Here is a 17,526-nt window from a genome sequence, read left to right on the forward strand (position 1 = left end):
ATCAATTATCCCATTCTGCAAGCTTGGTAAGTTACAGCCACGCTCTGTCCATTCATGCTTCAATTGGCATGTCGTGAGGGAGACATCTTAATCGTGTTTCATCGTGACCTTAGGGGTGGATAAAGAAGGTGGAACGGATACATTGTCTGGCCCCGCTGCCGGAGGAACCGTCCGGACCTCTTCTGACGAAGATGCTGGTCCCCGCGCCTTACGAGGCGCCAAAGAAGGAGGCCTCCAAGAAGGTCAAGAAGACCCGGAGTGGCCTCCATCGCCGCGAGGCTTCGTACGCAAAATCCGAAGACTCAAGCGACGCTCCTACTTCGGAAGACGAAGAGGAAGAATCAGAGGAGGACGAGCCCCACTCTGAAGGTGGGAAGAAGCATGCAGCTTCCTCGTCCCTGCAGGCTGAATCGCCCAGAGGAGGAAAGGTTCCCTTGTCAGGACCGGATTTTCGGGATATTAATTTCCCAGAAAATGGTCCTTGTGCTCACCAGCCCCAGGATTACAGTTAGCTGATGAGGCACCAACTTGATACAGAAACTCCAAGCAAAGTACAGAGTTTGAAGTACAAGGCCATCCTGGCCTATGAATATAACAGACCGTTTCTAGTGGTTGATGGCGGAAGCGGTTTGAGGTTCATCAGTGGCTATGGGACTCCATTTCCACAAGAACGGCTGACCAGGATAACTCCTATCTTCGCGAGGCTGCTATCACCATTGCGTATGCTTCGGGGCTGCCATTGCAACGCTCCTCTCCAGGCAAGAAATCTGGCCAAGACATTAGCGAGGGACAAGCCAGTGAGTACTTTGAATGTACTAGAAAACATCATGAACACGGGTATAATATAGCAAAAGACAAACATGCTCTGAAATTATCTATGATCACAACATCAGTCATAAATAAAAATCATGATGCATGCAAGTAGGTTATTCATGTCGAATATGACTACGCAATCAGAGAGTAGAAACAGAATGCAATGATTGGGTGTCTGAAGCGACACCTCGAAAGGAAAGTAATATAAAGCATGCCTCACTCGGGTGTCTGAGCGACACCACATAAAGGGCTTATAAGTAAATTAAATGACAAGCATGCCATAGTCAGGCATCTGAGCGACACCACATAAAGGGCTTGTAAGTCAATTAAATAACAAGCATGCCACAGTCGGGCGTCTGAGCGACACCACATAAAGGGCTTATAAGTAAATTAAACAACAAGCATGCCATAGTCGGGCGTCTTAGCGACACCACATAAAGGGCTTATAAATAAATTAAGTAACAAGCATGCTACAGTCGGGCATCTGAGCGACACCACATAAAGGGCTTATATAAGAATAGTTACAGTGAATATCCAGGAGGTAGAACCATCTCGGAGATACTCAATAATCCAAATAATACAAATGGTTAGTCCACAATAATCATAATCATAACCATCCTAAGTCACCAGTCATGATCAATGTTCTGGTTTAGCAGTTTCTCCGCCAAAGACCGACACTAAGACCGACACTTGACCCATCCCAGACTGTAGTCCTTAACCATGGACACGACTATTCGAATAGATATAATCTCTGCAGAGGGTGTACTCTTTACCCACGAGTAATGGATTTCTTTAGTCCATTGGGACTAATTCTGTCTACGGTCTTTTGATTGAAAACACACCTGACCGCACACACCAGCCTAACTCACCGGTGTCTGGAATCACCCTTGACACCTGTTAAGCAAAACTCTAAGTGGGGAGGCTACAACCTCGACTAGCATGGGAACACAAAATTTATACCGCGCGCAAACTAGGGGAGCTACCCCTTCGGCTACAATCGAAAACACCCATGCCCCCGGACTAGGTGGCATGCCTACCGGATGCCTCCGATATCTTCCACCATTGCCTGTCTGTACGGTGTGTGCTAGGACAGGGGTTGATAATCTACTAAACCGTACCCTACCTATGGCAGGGACAAGTGGTAGTATGAAACAAGTATGGGAGTTACTGGAACAAGACTCGATCTACGGCCGACTCAGGAGGTTCAAGTATATCAATAGCATAACCAATATGTTTCAACCAACGGACAGAATCACCACTCCTCATACCTCATCATGCCATACCGGACACAACCGTCTCGACGAGGAACTAGAGTTAAGCCCGTGGCTACCCAAGACAGAGACTTTCCCAGCTTCCTTCTGGTAGGCATGAAAGGCATACGAGGGTGATTACTATCACAAATGTATCAAACTCCAATAGCATGAAATCATCAATATGCACTCATGGGTATGATCATATCATCACATCAAAATAACGGATACTCCGTGTTAAGGTGGTGTTGTATCAAAACACACACAATATTATGCCAGGGTTCAGAATGCTTGCCTTCAAGTTGTGGAGAGGCAGGGTGCATTCCAAAACTTTTGAAAGTTTTCTTCCTTCTCTCCATAATCCTATTTTAATAAAATTTGAATTAACACATAGATTCAAAATAGAACAAAAAAGTTGTTTGGAAAATTTTCAAATAAATATGAAAATAAACTAGACAAAATTTGAGAAACAACAGAAAAAGAATCAAGTCAATTGGACTTATATTTAAAAAGTTATAGCATGTCAAAGTTCAGTCAAAATTCTGTTTTTCAATAAAACCTGAAAAAGAAAACGTTTCGGGGGGGGGCTTACGCTTTCTGTTTAGCGAAGACGTATTCAGTGGAATATGCCTCCACTTAAGCCACGTTTCGGCGGGGCTGGGTCACTAACAGTGGGTCCCTTGGGCCCACTGGTCAGGTTTGACCAGTCACCCGCGCCTCCTTCCTCCTCTGGCCAAGCAGAGGTGGGGCTCCGACGATCAAGGCCGGCAATTGGTGGCTCCTTGCGGGACTCCGAGGGCAGGGATGGATCCGCTGGTTCAGGGTGGTTCTTCCAGTGGTCGACAGGCTGGCGGGGACCGTGGGAGTCGCTAGCGGCAAGTTTCGCGGTAGAGATGTCTTCGGGAGGGATTGGGGGTTTGAACTACAGTGGTTACCGATCGCGTTTGAGAGGTTGGCGGCTCCGCAAGGTCTAGGGGAAGAGGATGGTAGCACTGGATGGGCGGGGGAGGCTCTGCTTGCGACTAATTGAACCAGAGCGTGGCGGCGGCCGAACCTGCCGGAGATGGGGAAGGGAGGGGCCTCTGACCAACTAGGGAGGAGGGGAGGCTTCCTACTGCTCGAACGAGGCTGCTGACGAGCATAGGCATGATTGGGAGGGCTATATATAGCCCGGAGAGGTCGGTTCCCGTGGCCGTGGATAAGAACGCCGGCGAACCGCCGTTCTATTGCAGCAGGGTAACGTGGAGGCGGTTGGGGCTGGTCGGCGCATCCTGACGAGCTCCCTACTGCTCAAGGGGGCGAGCTGGCACGCATGTATGGCTCGGGCGGCGCCGTCCACGGTAGGGGAGTACTGTGGACTCCGGCGTGCCGCCAAGCGGGCTCTGACGGCGGCGTTGTAGGATGCCAGGGTGGCCTAGAGGGCTTTGGTGAGTGGACGGGAACGAGGCGTGGCTCTGCGGGCACGCGAAGGCCAGGGGCATGACGCGGCGGCTCGGTGCGCGCGCATGCAAAACGTGCGCTCTGGGCGCGCCCAGAGCACGCACGCAAGTTGCTCGATGCTATGCCAACGTGCCCTAGGCCTCTCTGATGCCTCTGCAACTAAACAGAACTAGGTTATTGATCACAAGGGAGCTAATAGACATGTTTGTAAGGTCATTAGAGCATCATCCTTATGCAAGTCTAAAAGCATGCAAATACTGGCCATGCTCCTAACGTGTTCGATGAAATGCCAAGGGCATCTAGGCATCTCTTGGGGTGGCCAAAATCTCCAGACTGGGTCTCTTTAGATGTAGGTGATGGTTGTAAGGTTAGTTGGTCAAAGCTAGAAACTTGTTAGTGCAAGTTTTTGCGAGAATCAAATCTGGACAGAAAGAAAATGGTATTATTTCATGTACGAAAAATGCTTCAGTGGGTCCAACCTCCTGGACTTGGGTTTGGTAGGGTGGTCTATAAGCAGGAAAAAGAATCATAGCAAAAAGGGCAAGTTAAAATATGGTTGCAGTACAAATCACCAAGCTGGACCAGAATGAAGATGAGGATGATTTACTCAAATTCTACCAAGAACATCAGTGGGTTTTTGCATAAAGATGAATTATATGTATCTACTGTCATCTGCAAACATTAAGAAAGAAATTTAAAGAATTATTTAAATAGGTTGTAGTGCAAAATTGCAAACTGGACCAGATTTGAAAATTTGGTGTAGATCTAAAACTCTCCTATGAATAGAAGATATTTTTGCATAAAAGTGAGTTAAAAACATCACATGACATCCCCAAATTTTGGTTGGAATTTTAAATAAATTTATCATAGGGTTGCAGTGCAAAAGAGGCTCTAAAACTTATGAAAAGTCATTTTTAAAGAAATAAAACTCAGGGGGAAAAATTGTATAAATAATTCTACTGATAAAGGAAATGTTTTTCTTGAGAGGGTTTACAAGACCAACAATACATTTGGAAAGTTTCCACTTGGTAGAAACTCCACAATATCAAAGAAAAGAATGGTTCTGAAATCAAAGAAAATCCAGAAAATAAAAAATTTAATTTTATGGAAAAAAAAATTGTAAAAAAATCCTGTTCAAATTTTTTTGGGGTGTTACAACACTACCCCCCTTAAGTAAAATCTCGTCCTCGAGAATTGCAAAAAGCTGTTTTGAACAAAAATTATTCTTCCCGAAAAAAAATCTTCCTATTTATATAATAAAAATGCGGCTAAAGTGACAGGGCAATAAGTGGTGTAGAACTACAGTGTGGAACACTAGCGCTGTGGAAAAATCCATGGTTTGGGGAAAACGCGAGATTTCTACTTTTGGTTACAGTTAATTTAGAATAAAATTCTAAATTTCTAAAATACGCTGGTCGTACCCGAGAGCACAGTGCTTCCTCTGGCTGACAGGTGGAGCCGGCGCCCACTGTCAGTCTCTTCTTCTTCCTCTGGCTCTCTCTTCTTCCTCTCTCTCGCACGCTTTCCCACGCTTTCTCCACCGGCGACGTCTAGCGTGTACGGCATCTAGGCCGTACCGCGGTAGTGCGCAGCATGTTAGCTGCTGGTGCAACGTGCACTCACCTCGCGGGCCAGTGCGCTATCGGAACTGCTCGCGGATTCGCCTCCGAACACCGGCGATCGAGCGACGAGCGGCGCTGGTGGACTTCGCCCACCGTACACCGATCTCGAGCTATAAAACGACCGGGGTGCTCCTCTCTTCTTACTCACAACTGGCCTCGCTTCTTCTTCTCCTTCCTTCTCCTCCATTTCCGTTTGCAAAAGCTCGAGACGAGGCTCTAATGGCAGAGGTGGTGCTGGACTGGTACATGATCCTAGTGTGCAGAGGGCTGGCGGCATTGCTGGGGTTCTCCGTGCTCCTGTGCGCGATGATCCTCGATGATCGTCATGATGCTGCCGCTCGAGTGTTGGTTCTCTGCAGCGGCGGTGATCACGAGGATTAGGTGTGGTGTTGGGTGCTAACTGTTGGCGGTGTGCTGGAGATGACTTGCACCCGGATGATTATCCACTAAGCTCTCCTTCAGAGACTGTGGTGTGTTAGGGAGGTGGTTAGATAAATGCGACATGGGTACGTGGTTTGCAATTAGTGCATGTGTTCGAGTCGCTGTGGTTGTGAGTCTGCTGCCGTGGTGCTGCATGAATAAAAATCTATGTCGCGAGGAGATATATGCTGCAACGACTCAGGGAAAAGAAATCTCACTTCAGAATTTATCGTGAGTGAAATTAGTTAAATCAACATTGATGCCAGTAAAAACTACTCATATTAATTGAAACCAAATAACTTATTCGTCGCACAAACTCAGGATACCACGCATAAGTCACAACACATAAATAATTGCTGGAACAATAACCATAGCGGTGACCTCTACAATGAAAACAGTAATTGGATGGCGTCCCAAGAAAATGTCTCTGGTACTGGGGCACACTCTTCTTCTATCGGGGGGAGTGGATTGACTAGTCAATGAATGCGTCTCTCCTGGCCGGGCCTCAATGGTCTGCCGATGGCGATCTAGGGATTTAAATCAGTGAGGCTCTGGAGATAACCCATTACTCGCTGGGTCAGACGCTCTTGAGCGATGACATACTGGGCAAGGTTGGCCAGTACTGGATCTCTCTCAATTCGTCCACCGGGGAAAGATGCTACTTCTCCGGGTGCTGCATGACTCGGAAAGTAATAATACCCTCGATCGCTGGCATAGGGTACCGTGAATCGAAGGCGAGGAAACGCTTCGTATGCAGCAGCTTATATGGCCATATGCGGAGTTGGCATAGATTTCCCCACGAAGGAGACTTCCGTTGGGTCTTGGTGTGGGTTTGTGGGATGGATGTGTACTACTGCCAAATATTTCGAGTTGGAAGGGGTGATCCTTGATTTGACCAACTCGTACTGGGGTGGACGGGTAGCACTCATGGTACTGCAGGTAAAGTCCCACAATACTTTAACAAAACTACCTGGGGTTTCATCTGGGGTTCTCAGATAAATACTAGGGCTTGGCATGGCGAGAAATGGATGTGAGGGTTGTGCCCAAGGTGAGGGGTACTTGGCAAGGTCACGAGGTGGCCTTTTATATAGCAACTGGGCTGGGTTATTTACCGCGGTGAGGGGCAACTTGTTTGTCGGTTCTGCTCTATGGGGTCGGGGTCAATGCCACAGATACACACATCTCACAAAAGTGACGTGTTACTTTGGGTGTCGTCGGGGTTGGTTTTTGGTAGCTACGCCCGGAATAAAAAAATGCAATCATACACCAACATACTTATGCATGGCTACAATTTAAAGTAGGGGCGCACAAGCAAACATCATTGAATTATGGCGATACAGGATCACCCAATTATAGAGCGCGGGCATACTATGACTCGGTACTACTCGAGTGACTCAGTCTAACTCGTTTATATCTAAGCGGGCGTGCCTTGTGGATGTCGAGGCTTCTGCATTGGCTTCACCATCAGGGTTAGCTGGATGGGGTTGAGGATCTGCAGGGTCAGGGTAGCGATGATGACCATCGCGGGGATTGTTGGCCACAATCCCGTTGGAGTGTGTTCCCAAAAGGCGGCGAAGCACTTTTGGGGACACCAAGGCACCTTGCTCGATGGCTGGGGCAGACCTCAAGGACTCGATCAGTTGTCTGAACAGCACGACTGGGTTGTCGGCGTCGGGCTCATCTTCTCTTCTTGCCGGGGCTCGGCGAACCAGCTCTCCATGAGCTGCGATCAGATCAAGGGTGATTTGATCGAACAGTTCCTCTAGTGCACTTACATAGCGCACCAGATGCAACAATGCAGTATCCGTCTCGTGGTCTCCGTTGGTAACCTGGGGTGGCCTACCATACTTGTCACGGCTGGGTTAGTAGTAGAACGAGCGACAGTTAACTCTGGGCGACAAGTGCCGGAGTTGAACTATAGCCTCTCGAGCAGCTAGCTGGATGGCTTGTGGCTCAAAGGAAGTTGTCCTTCTGGTGAACCTGTAGGATCGTTCTAGTGATAGACCCCTACCATAGACGTGCACTGTGGCCCAGAATTAACGGCCCTCACCGCTCATGGGACCTTGGTACACAACATATTCTGGGGGCTCTTCTAATGCAAAGGCACGGAGGGTAAGGTTGGCTAGCACGGTCACAAAACTACCAAGGTTGGTTGCTGTGGTCTCATTGTGAACAATGGGTCCTGGCATTCTAGCTCGGTTTGGGGTAGAGGCTGTGCTGTGCTGGGTTGAGGCTAGTGTGCCCTTTTTATAGAAAAAAGGGACAGAGTCTTCCTTCGCACGCTTGCGAATGAGACAATTTAGGTGTCGGTCACTAGCGCGTGATCGAGATGCTAGGCTGATAGGTTGGGCACCGACTGCTAAAAGGTGTCGGGGTCACTGTGTAGCTATCTTAGACGAGAAGCTTGGCTAGGGTTAGGTTAAGGTCTGGTGGGTTGGTTTACCTAGGTTTTTCGACCTAGCTAAGATAGGATTAGCCAATGGTCAGCCTGGCTCTGATACCAAGGTTGTCAGGACCGGATTTTCGGGATATTAATTTCCCAGAAAATGGTCCTTGTGCTCACCAGCCCCAGGATTACTGTTAGCTGACGAGGCACCAACTTGATACAGAAACTCCAAGCAAATTATAGAGTTTGAAGTACAAGGCCATCCTGGCCTATGAATACAACAGATCGTTTCTAGTGGTTGATGGCGGAAGCAGTTTGAGGTTCATCAGTGGCCATGGGACTCCATTTCCCACAAGAACAGCTGACCAGGATAACTCCTATCTTCGCGAGGCTGCTATCACCATTGCGTATGCTCTGGGGCTGTCATCGCAACGCTCCTCTCCAGGCAAGAAATCTGGCCAACACAATAGCCAGGGACAAGCCAATGAGTACTTTGAATGTACTCGCAAACATCATGAACACGGGTATAATATAGCAAAAGACAAACACTCTGAAATTCTCTATGATCACAACATCAGTCATAAATAAAAATGATGATGCATGCAAGCAGGTTATTCATGTCAAATATGACTATGCAATCAGAGAGTAGAAATAGAATGCACCGATCGGTTGTCTGAAGCGACGCCTCGAAAGGATAGTAATATAAAGCATGCCTCAGTCGGGCGTCTAGGCGACACCACATAGAGGGCTTATAAGTAAATTAAATGACAAGCATGCCACAGTCGGGCGTCTGAGCGACACCACATAAAGGGCTTATAAGTAAATTAAATAACAAGCATGCCACAGTCGGGCGTCTAAGCGACACCACATAAAGGGCTTATAAGTAAATTAAACAACAAGCATGCCACAGTCGGGCGTCTGAGCGACACCACATAAAGGGCTTATAATTAAATTAAATAACAAGCATGCCACAATCGGGCGTCTGAGCGACACCACATAAAGGGCTTATATAAGAATAGTTACAGTGAATATCCAGGAGGTAGAACCGTCCCGGGGATACTCAATAATCCAAATAATACAAATGGTTAGTCCACAATAATCATAATCATAACCATCCGAAGTCACCAGTCATGATCAATGTTCTGGTTTAGCAGCTTCTCCTCCGAAGACCGACACTAAGACCGACACTTGACCCATCCCAGACTATAGTCCTTAAGCATGGACACGGCTATTCGAATAGATATAATCTCTGCAGAAGGTGTACTATTTACCCACGAGTAACGGATTTCTTTAGTCCATTGGGACTAATTCCGTCTATGGTCTTTTGATTGAAAACATACCTGACCGCACACACCAGCCTAACTCACCGGTGTCTGGAATCACCCTTGACACCTGTTAAGCAAAACTCTAAGTGGGGAGGCTACAACCTCGACTAGCATGGGCCCATGCCCCCGGACTAGGTGGCATGCCTACCAGATGCCTCTGGTATCTTCCACCATTGCCTCTCTGTACGGTGTGTGCTAGGACAGGGGTTGACAATCTACCAAACCGTACCCTACCAAGGGCAGGGATAAGTGGTAGTACGAAACAAGTATGGGGGTTACTAGAACAAGACTCGATCTACGGCCGACTCAGGAGGTTCAAGTATATCAGTAGCATAACCAATATGTTTCAACCAACGGATGGAATCACCACTCCTAATACCTCATCATGCCATACCGGACATAACCGTCTCGACGAGGAACTAGAGTTAAGCCCGTGGCTACCCAAGAAAGAGACTTTCCCGGCTTCCTTCCCGTAGGCATGAAAGGCATACGAGGGTGATTACTATCACAAATGTATCAAACTCCAATAGCATGAAATCATCAATATGCACTCATGGGTATGATCATATCATCACATCAAAATAATGGATACTCCGTGTTAAGGTGGTGTTGTATCAAAACACACGCAATATTATGCCAGGGTTCAGAATGCTTGCCTTCAAGTTGTGGAGAGGCAGGGTGCATTCCAAAACTTTTGAAAGTTTTCTTCCTTCTCTCCATAATCCTATTTTAATAAAATTTAAATTAACACATAGATTCAAAACAGAACAAAAATGTTGTTTGGAAAATTTTCAAATAAATATGAAAATAAACTAGAAATTTTTTTAGAAACAACAGAAAAAGAATCAAGTCAATTGGACTTATATTTAAAAAGTTATAGCCAGTCAAAGTTCAGTCAAAATTCTGTTTTTAAACAAAACCAGAAAAAGAAAACATTTCGGGGGGAGGGCTTACGCTTTCTTATTAGCGAAGACGTATTCAGTGGTATACGCCTCCACTTAAGCCACGTTTCGGTGGGGCTGGGTCACTGACAGTGGGTCCCTCGGGCCCACTGGTCAGGTTTGACCAGTCGCCCGCGCCTCCTTCCTCCTCTGTCCGAGCAGAGGCGGGGCTCCGGCGATCAACGCCGGTGATTGGTGGCTCCTTGCGGGACTAAGAGGGCAGGGATGTATCCACTAGTTCAGGGCGGTCCTTCCGGTGGTCGACTGGCCGGCGGGGACGGAGGGAGTCGCCGGCGGCGAGCTTCGCGGAGGAGATGGCTTCGAGAGGGATTGGGGGTTTGAAGTACGGTGGTTCCCGATCGTGTTTGAGAGGTTGGGAGGCTCCGCAAGGTCCAGGGGAAGAGGATGGGCGGGGGAGGCTCTGCTTGCTACTAATTGAACCAGAGCGTGGCGGCGGCCGAACCTGCCGGAGATGGGGAAGGGAGGGCCTCTGACCAACTGGGGAGGAGGGGAGGCTTCCTACTGCTCGAACGAGGCTGCTGACGAGCTTAGGCATGATCGGGAGGGCTATATATAGCCCGGAGAGGTCGGTTCCCGTGGCCGTGGATAAGAACGCCGGCAAACCGCCGTTCTGTTGCAGCAGGGTGACGTGGAGGCGGTTTGGGCTGGTCGGCGCATCCTGACAAGCTGCCTACTGCTCAAGGGGGCGAGCTAGCGCGCGTGTATGGCTCGGGCGGCGCCGTCCACGGCAGGGGTGTGCTGTGGACTCCGGCGTGCCGCCAAGGGGGCTCTGACGGCGGTGCTGTAGGGCGCCAGGGTGGCCTAGAGGATTCTGGTGAGTGGACGGGAACGAGGCGTGGCTCTGCGGGCGCGTGAAGGCCAGGGGCAAGACGCGGTGGCTCGGTGCGCACGCGTGCAAAACATGCGCTCTGGGCGCGCCCAGAGCACGCACGCCAGGTGCTCGACGCTATGCCAGCGTGCCCGAGGCCTCTCTGATGCCTCTGCAACTAAACAGACTAGGTTATTGATCACAAGGGAGCTAATATACATGTTGGTAAGGTCATTAGAGCATCATCCTAATGCAAGTCTAAGAGCATGCCAAAACTGGCCATGCTCCTAACCTATTCGATGAAATGCCAAGGGCATCTAGGCATCTCTTGGGGTGGCCAAAATCTCCAGACTGGGGTCTCTTTAGATGTAGGCGATGGTGGCAAGGTTAGTTGGTCAAAGCTAGAAACTTGTTAGTGCAGGTATTTGGGAAAATCAAATCTGGAAAGAAAGAAAATGGTATTATTTCATGTACCAAAAATGCTTCAATGGGTCCAACCTCCTGGACTTGGGTTTGGTAGGGTGGTCTATAAGCAGGAAAAAGAATCATAGCAAAAAGGGCAAGTTAAAATATGGTTGCAGTACAAATCACCAAGTTGGACCAAAATGAAGATGAGGATGATTTACTCAAATTCTACAAAGAACATCAGTGGGTTTTTGCATAAAGGTGAATTATATGTATCTACCGTCATCTGCAAACATTAAGAAAGAAATTTAAAAAGAATTATTTAAATAGGTTGTAGTGCAAAATTGCAAACTGGACCAGATTAGAAAATTTGGTGTAGAGCTAAAACTCTCCAATGAATAGAAGATATTTTTGCATAAAAGTCATTTAAAAACATCACATGACATCCCCAAATTTTGGTTGGAATTTTAAATAAATTTATCATAGGGTTGCAGTGCAAAAGAGGCTCTAAAACTTATGAAAAGTCATTTTTAAAGAAATAAAACTCAAGGGAGAATAATTGTATAAATAATTCTACTGAAAAACAAATGTTTTTCTTGAGAGGGTTTATAAGCCAAACAATACATTTGGAAAGTTTCCACTTGGTAGAAACTCCACAATATCAAAGAAAAGAATGGTTCTGAAATCAAAGAAAATCTAGAAAATGAAAAATTTAATTTCCTGGCAAATTTTTTTTAAACAAATTCTGTTCAAATTTTTTTGGGGTGTTACGTCCCTCCCAGAGGCATCCGCCACGGCTGCCGATAGCAGCCCGGAGTGGGATCCTAGGGCCCAGCCCCTGGAGAAGTCGTAAGTATACAAAATCTGAACACGCATGTGCGTCCGGGGTTATTTTTGGGTATAGTAGTTTTAACTGTTGCTGTATTTTGCACAGTCCGGCAAGGTCTCGCGCCGAACAGTCCTCATTAGAGGATTGGCTGAGCTCAGACGCCTTGGCGAGCGAGACACCTCCAGAGGCCCCTTCCCCAAAGTCCCGGCGCGACACCGAGGTGTCGTCTAAACAGGGTCCGGACCAGGGGGGCATATCACTGGAGCCGGACACACGGGAGCGATGGCCCCTAAGTGTGCCGACAGCGGGGGCGATCTAGGGTTCGGCCCACAGCCGGACAAGGTCCAGGAGACCTCTAAGGCTTCCGGATCGAGCGAGCAGCCACCTTCGACGGTGGGAGGCTTGCCTACTCCGCCGGCAACCTCTGTTCAAGCAGAGTTGCCAGGCAGTCTATCGACGGTGTTAAAGAATGCATCTATCGTCGATGAACATCGGACGCTTATGGGTGCGGTGGTTGAAAAGATTCAGTCCGCCGAGAGCGGGCTGAACGAGTCCTACCTTGGCCTTAGAAAAGCCTTTGAGGTATGTTTCCTAAGAAACCTTTGGGGAATCACCATAATATGAGTAGTAGCCCCTGATACACTGTCCGGCAAAACAGAGAGAGCCAGGCAGGGGATCAAATCCTCTATTATCGTAGGAACTTTTGTTAATGACGTGTACCTCTTTGTGTGAAAAACAGGCATCTACGGAGAAGACGGCCGCTCATAATGCGGAAGTGTTTGAACTGAAGCGGAGCCTGGGACGGGCCGAGGAGGAGCTTGGCCGCATGAGGAAGCAATTAGAGGGTAAGCAAGGTATGTTGAAACGTTGTCTTGCATTAGGCACGAATAAGTAATTGTGCTTATTGAAAAGTATTTTTGTTGTGTGCCCTAGGAGCGAGTGCCAAACATGAGGCACTGAAGAAGGCTATGGCTGACGCCAACGAGAAGGCTGCCGCCGAACAGGCACTTTGTGAAAAACACGTGGCCAATGTTATCACAGCTGAGTGGGAGCTCCAGGAGGCTGTGAAGAAAAGTGAGTGCTTGGAGCAGAGTCTAATAGGGAAAGAATCTGAACTCGCCCAGGCTCTCCAAGCTGCCGAAGATGCTCGGGAAGAATCCCGAGGTGCTGTACGGGACATTCAAGAGGCCCGGAAAGTTGCGGCTGGTAAGGCCTTCTGTATTCTTAGCCATTTGTTCATTATAATGGGAGGAATTCTAAGCGGCAAGCTGAATTCTTATTTTTCCAGGGGCGTTTGCGGATCTTCCTCGCAGCATATCAGATGCCGCCCAATTCTACCGAACCGAGGAGCAGAAGTCTGCCAAGAGGGATTTATGGTCCCAGTATTTGGCACCGAACTATCCGGTACCCTTTATCGATCAGCTGAAGCAGTTGGTCGAACTGCACCAGGCGGCCGAACTAGCCATGAAGGACTTGATTGTCCGGCTGTGGCCGGCAGAGCCAATTCCGAGCAGTTACTTCGGGCTTGTGAAGCGGATTGTGGGCGCCTGTCCTCGCCTTGATGCTGTTAAGCGATCAGTCTGCATAGAGGGTGCGCGTATGGCGTTTGCCCATGCAAAAGTGCATTGGGGGAAGCTTGACGCAGAGAAGCTGATGACTGAGGGGCCGCCAGAGGGTAAGGAGCACCGCAAGCCCGAACTATACTATGAAGGTGTATTGAAGGGAGCCCTCCTTGCGGCGGATAAGTGTGCCAAAGACATTATATTTCCATGAGGGCATTCCTGCCACTTTTTGTAATATGGAATAATGGCATTTTCATTATATATTGCCTGTTTTGTGTGAACATATGTTCTTCCTGTGCGGTTGTTTATTGTATGTAAATATTGAAAGTTGGCCAGTCGTCGGCTTCTGCCCCCACGTAAAAAGAATACGGGGGTGTTCGAGATATATCTGAACACTCTTTATCCCATAGTTGGGTCCTTTTAAGGAGGTACTTCTCACCGCGAACCAGGCAATCGGACTATAGGGCTTTATTACTCTCACTTGGCCATAGGAATTCGAGTATGGTCGGAGAAGCCCCTAGTGTTCGGAAGGCCGAACTAGGGGCTCTATTGGCGCCTGATCGGAAGACCGATCCGTCGCACTCTGCATTTATAATGGCATTGTGCGGAATAAATCTTTAAGGATTTTACAACCACTCGAACAGCTGACCAGCTCTCACTATATCATGATAGTCGGTTTTCGGCTTTCTCTACTGAGGTGCTCGTCCGGCAGATCCGGGACACAATCGCAGTAGTTCTTCCTGCGCTACCTTAGCCGATATAACGGAACGTAAGGTATCAAAAAAAAGGGAGTCGGGCAAACCCATCCAATGACCCAAGACATGATTCGGAGCTGATGCACATAGTGCTGAGCGACCGAGAAGGTGGTCGGACATTATTGCCGTATTATGAAGCCCCTGGCATAATCGGGCGTAACACGAGGTGTCGATGAAAAGTGACAGCCAGTAAGTGTTTTTTTAGGTCTACGCATTGTAGTAAGATGATATGTCTATGCATACGGGTACGATGTATGATTATGAAAAGAGGTGTTTTTTGGTGGAACGTGTGATGGCCGGATTGGAGGGGGTTGTTAAAGTTAGTTTGTAAAGGCAAATCTTGTTCTCCATCAAAGTTAGTTTGTAAAGGCAAATGCTTGGAGGCGGCTGAACGTCCTCTCTTAGTTAGTCTAAGGGTTCCTGATCGGGCCCTGGTAAACCCAGCCGTTATACCGTGAAATAGCGCGGACTCCTCAGTTGGTGTCCGGATAGTTGGCTGCCATATCAAAATTTTGATAGGCATGCGCGACTCGCTACTCCGGCAGCTATATAATTTCCGCTCTGAGGGCGGGGTTCAGCCTTGCCCATAAGTGTGATTGCATCACACGGTGTTGGCCTGGGTGATTTACCACGTGAAATCTAATCGACGTGGTTCATCCCGTTAGCATATGGTAAATTACCGCACGGCGGGAAGGTGCCTAAGATTTATTCTTTGGTGTAGCATTTTTTGGTGATCCGGAGACAACCATTAGAGTGGTTGGCCGGTGAATTTTGGCCTCTGCCCCTAGCACCTTTTAGAAGATGTTGTTTGTGGCTTCACACCTGCGGGGGCTTTTTGTGTAATGGAGCCCCCGGTTTGCAATGTCTGAAAGTACTGCAATTGAATTGCTGTGGTTAATGCGGTCGGGGGCGATCGGCCATACTTTTATGCTATGGCGGGGTGTCCTGACCAGATGCCTCCCTTCATTATTTCCGGCACACGACCAGCCGCTTTGTTTTGAGGATCCTGCATTCTCTATTGGTATGCTTTGCCGTACTTCTAGGGGTACCATGAATTTCACATGGTTGATCGAGTGTGTGGCTCGGGCCGGGTAGGTCTGAGCTGTACTTTGTCCGCTGACCGGACTGGGAGTTGCTAGAATTAGCACCAGTTTTCCTGACTTGATGCATATGACCATTGCGCCGAAGCTCGATGACGCTTCTTCTTGTGTCCTTCGTATTCTTTTTGGACCGTAGTGGTATGTTGATGTTGGGGCATGTGCCTTGGGCTCTCCTGCTTAGGTTGCGGTGGCCGATTGTGCCCTGTGTCGGGGCGGTCGGGTCCGTATCTTTCGGTGGCCAGGACCTTGGTCCATCTGTCCACCAGCAAATCTTGGTCAGCTTTAAGCTGTTGTTGCTTCATTTGCAGGCTCCTTGCCGTGGCCATGAGCCGTCGCTTGAAGCGAGCTTGTTCCACTAGATCTTCAGGCACAACGAATTCGTCATTGCCGAGGCTTGCCTCGTCATCGGAGGGGGGCATGTAGTTGTCCCTCTGCAAGTATCCCATAGTGGCCAGTCCGGCCTTCTTAAAGGCTGGCCGACTAGGGTTATACTCATCTTCGGCGCCATCCAGATTGTTTTCGTCTTCTGAGCTGGTATTGTTGTGGCGGAGCTTGGAGCGGCGCCAACGACGCCCACGCTTTGCTTTTTTCCCTGAGGGATTATCATCTGCTACCTCATTGCCATTAGTTTCCTTAGGGTTATCCGCCCTATATACATCATAGGGAGAGGTGGCTGTCCACCGCCCAGTGAGCGGTGGTTCATGTTCTTCTCCTGCATCGTCGTCCATACCGTCGATGTCTTTAGATGTGAAGTCCAGTACGCCGGTTAAATCATCGACCGTGGCAATGAAGTGGGTGGTGGGTGGGCAACGAATTCCTTCATATCCTGCTTCCCACTCGAGCCGGACATAGTTCAGCCAAGAGTCTCCTGACAAAGAGAGAGATTTTAGTGAGTCCAGCTCGTCGCTAAAGGGCGAGTGCTGGAAAATATCCGCAGCGGTGAACTCCATTACTAGAGCCCAACCTGGCTCAGCTGGCTCGGGAGTGCACGGACTGGAACCAACGTTCGGATACGAATCCGGGGGTCCGGAGTCACAGGTCACCGCAGAGGTAAGACCCGTATTTGGCTCCACCACCGATGAGTGTGCGATTTGCGGGGCGGGGTCCATCCCTCCGTCCTTAGGCAGTGCAGCCTGTTCCGGATTTAGGTCCAGGTCTACTGCGGGGGTGATACCTCGAGTTTCTTTCGACGGTAGGTCTAAGCCATGCTCGTCGTGGCTGTCCGGTGCTCCTAGCATAGGCCCAAATCCGTCGAAGATCAAGTCTCCACGGACGTCCGTAGTGTAGTTCAGGTTTCCGAACTTGATCTGGTGGCCAGGGGCGTTGCTATCGATCTGCTCTAGATGGCCAAGCAAATTGGCCCGTAGAGCGGAGCCGCCGAACACGAAGATCTTCCCGGGGGGAAAGGTCTCGCCCGGGACCGTGTTGCTGACAATGGTTGAAGGAGCCATCGAGCCTTGCAGCGATGACACAGAGGAACTCTCAATGAAAACACCAATGTCGGTGTCAAAACCGGCGGATCTCAGGTAGGGTGTCCCGATCTGTGCATCTAGGCTGATGGTAACAGGAAGCAAGGGACACCGATGTTTACCCAGGTTCGGGCCCTCTCGATGGAGGTAAAACCCTCCTTCCTTCTTGATTAATATTGAAGATATGAGTAGTACAAGAGTAGATCTACCACGAGATCTTAGATCCTAAACCCTAGAAGCTAGCCTATGATGGTATGATTGTAATTGTGATCGGCCTTCTAAGGACTAACCTCTCCAGTTTATAGAGGCACCGGAGAGGGCTAGGTTTTACATAGAGTCGGTTACAAGGAAGGAAATACAATATCTAGATCGCCTAGCTT

The sequence above is a fragment of the Triticum urartu genome, chromosome 6, assembly GCF_003073215.2.
Source record: "Triticum urartu cultivar G1812 chromosome 6, Tu2.1, whole genome shotgun sequence".
In the NCBI taxonomy this organism is placed as follows: domain Eukaryota; kingdom Viridiplantae; phylum Streptophyta; class Magnoliopsida; order Poales; family Poaceae; genus Triticum; species Triticum urartu.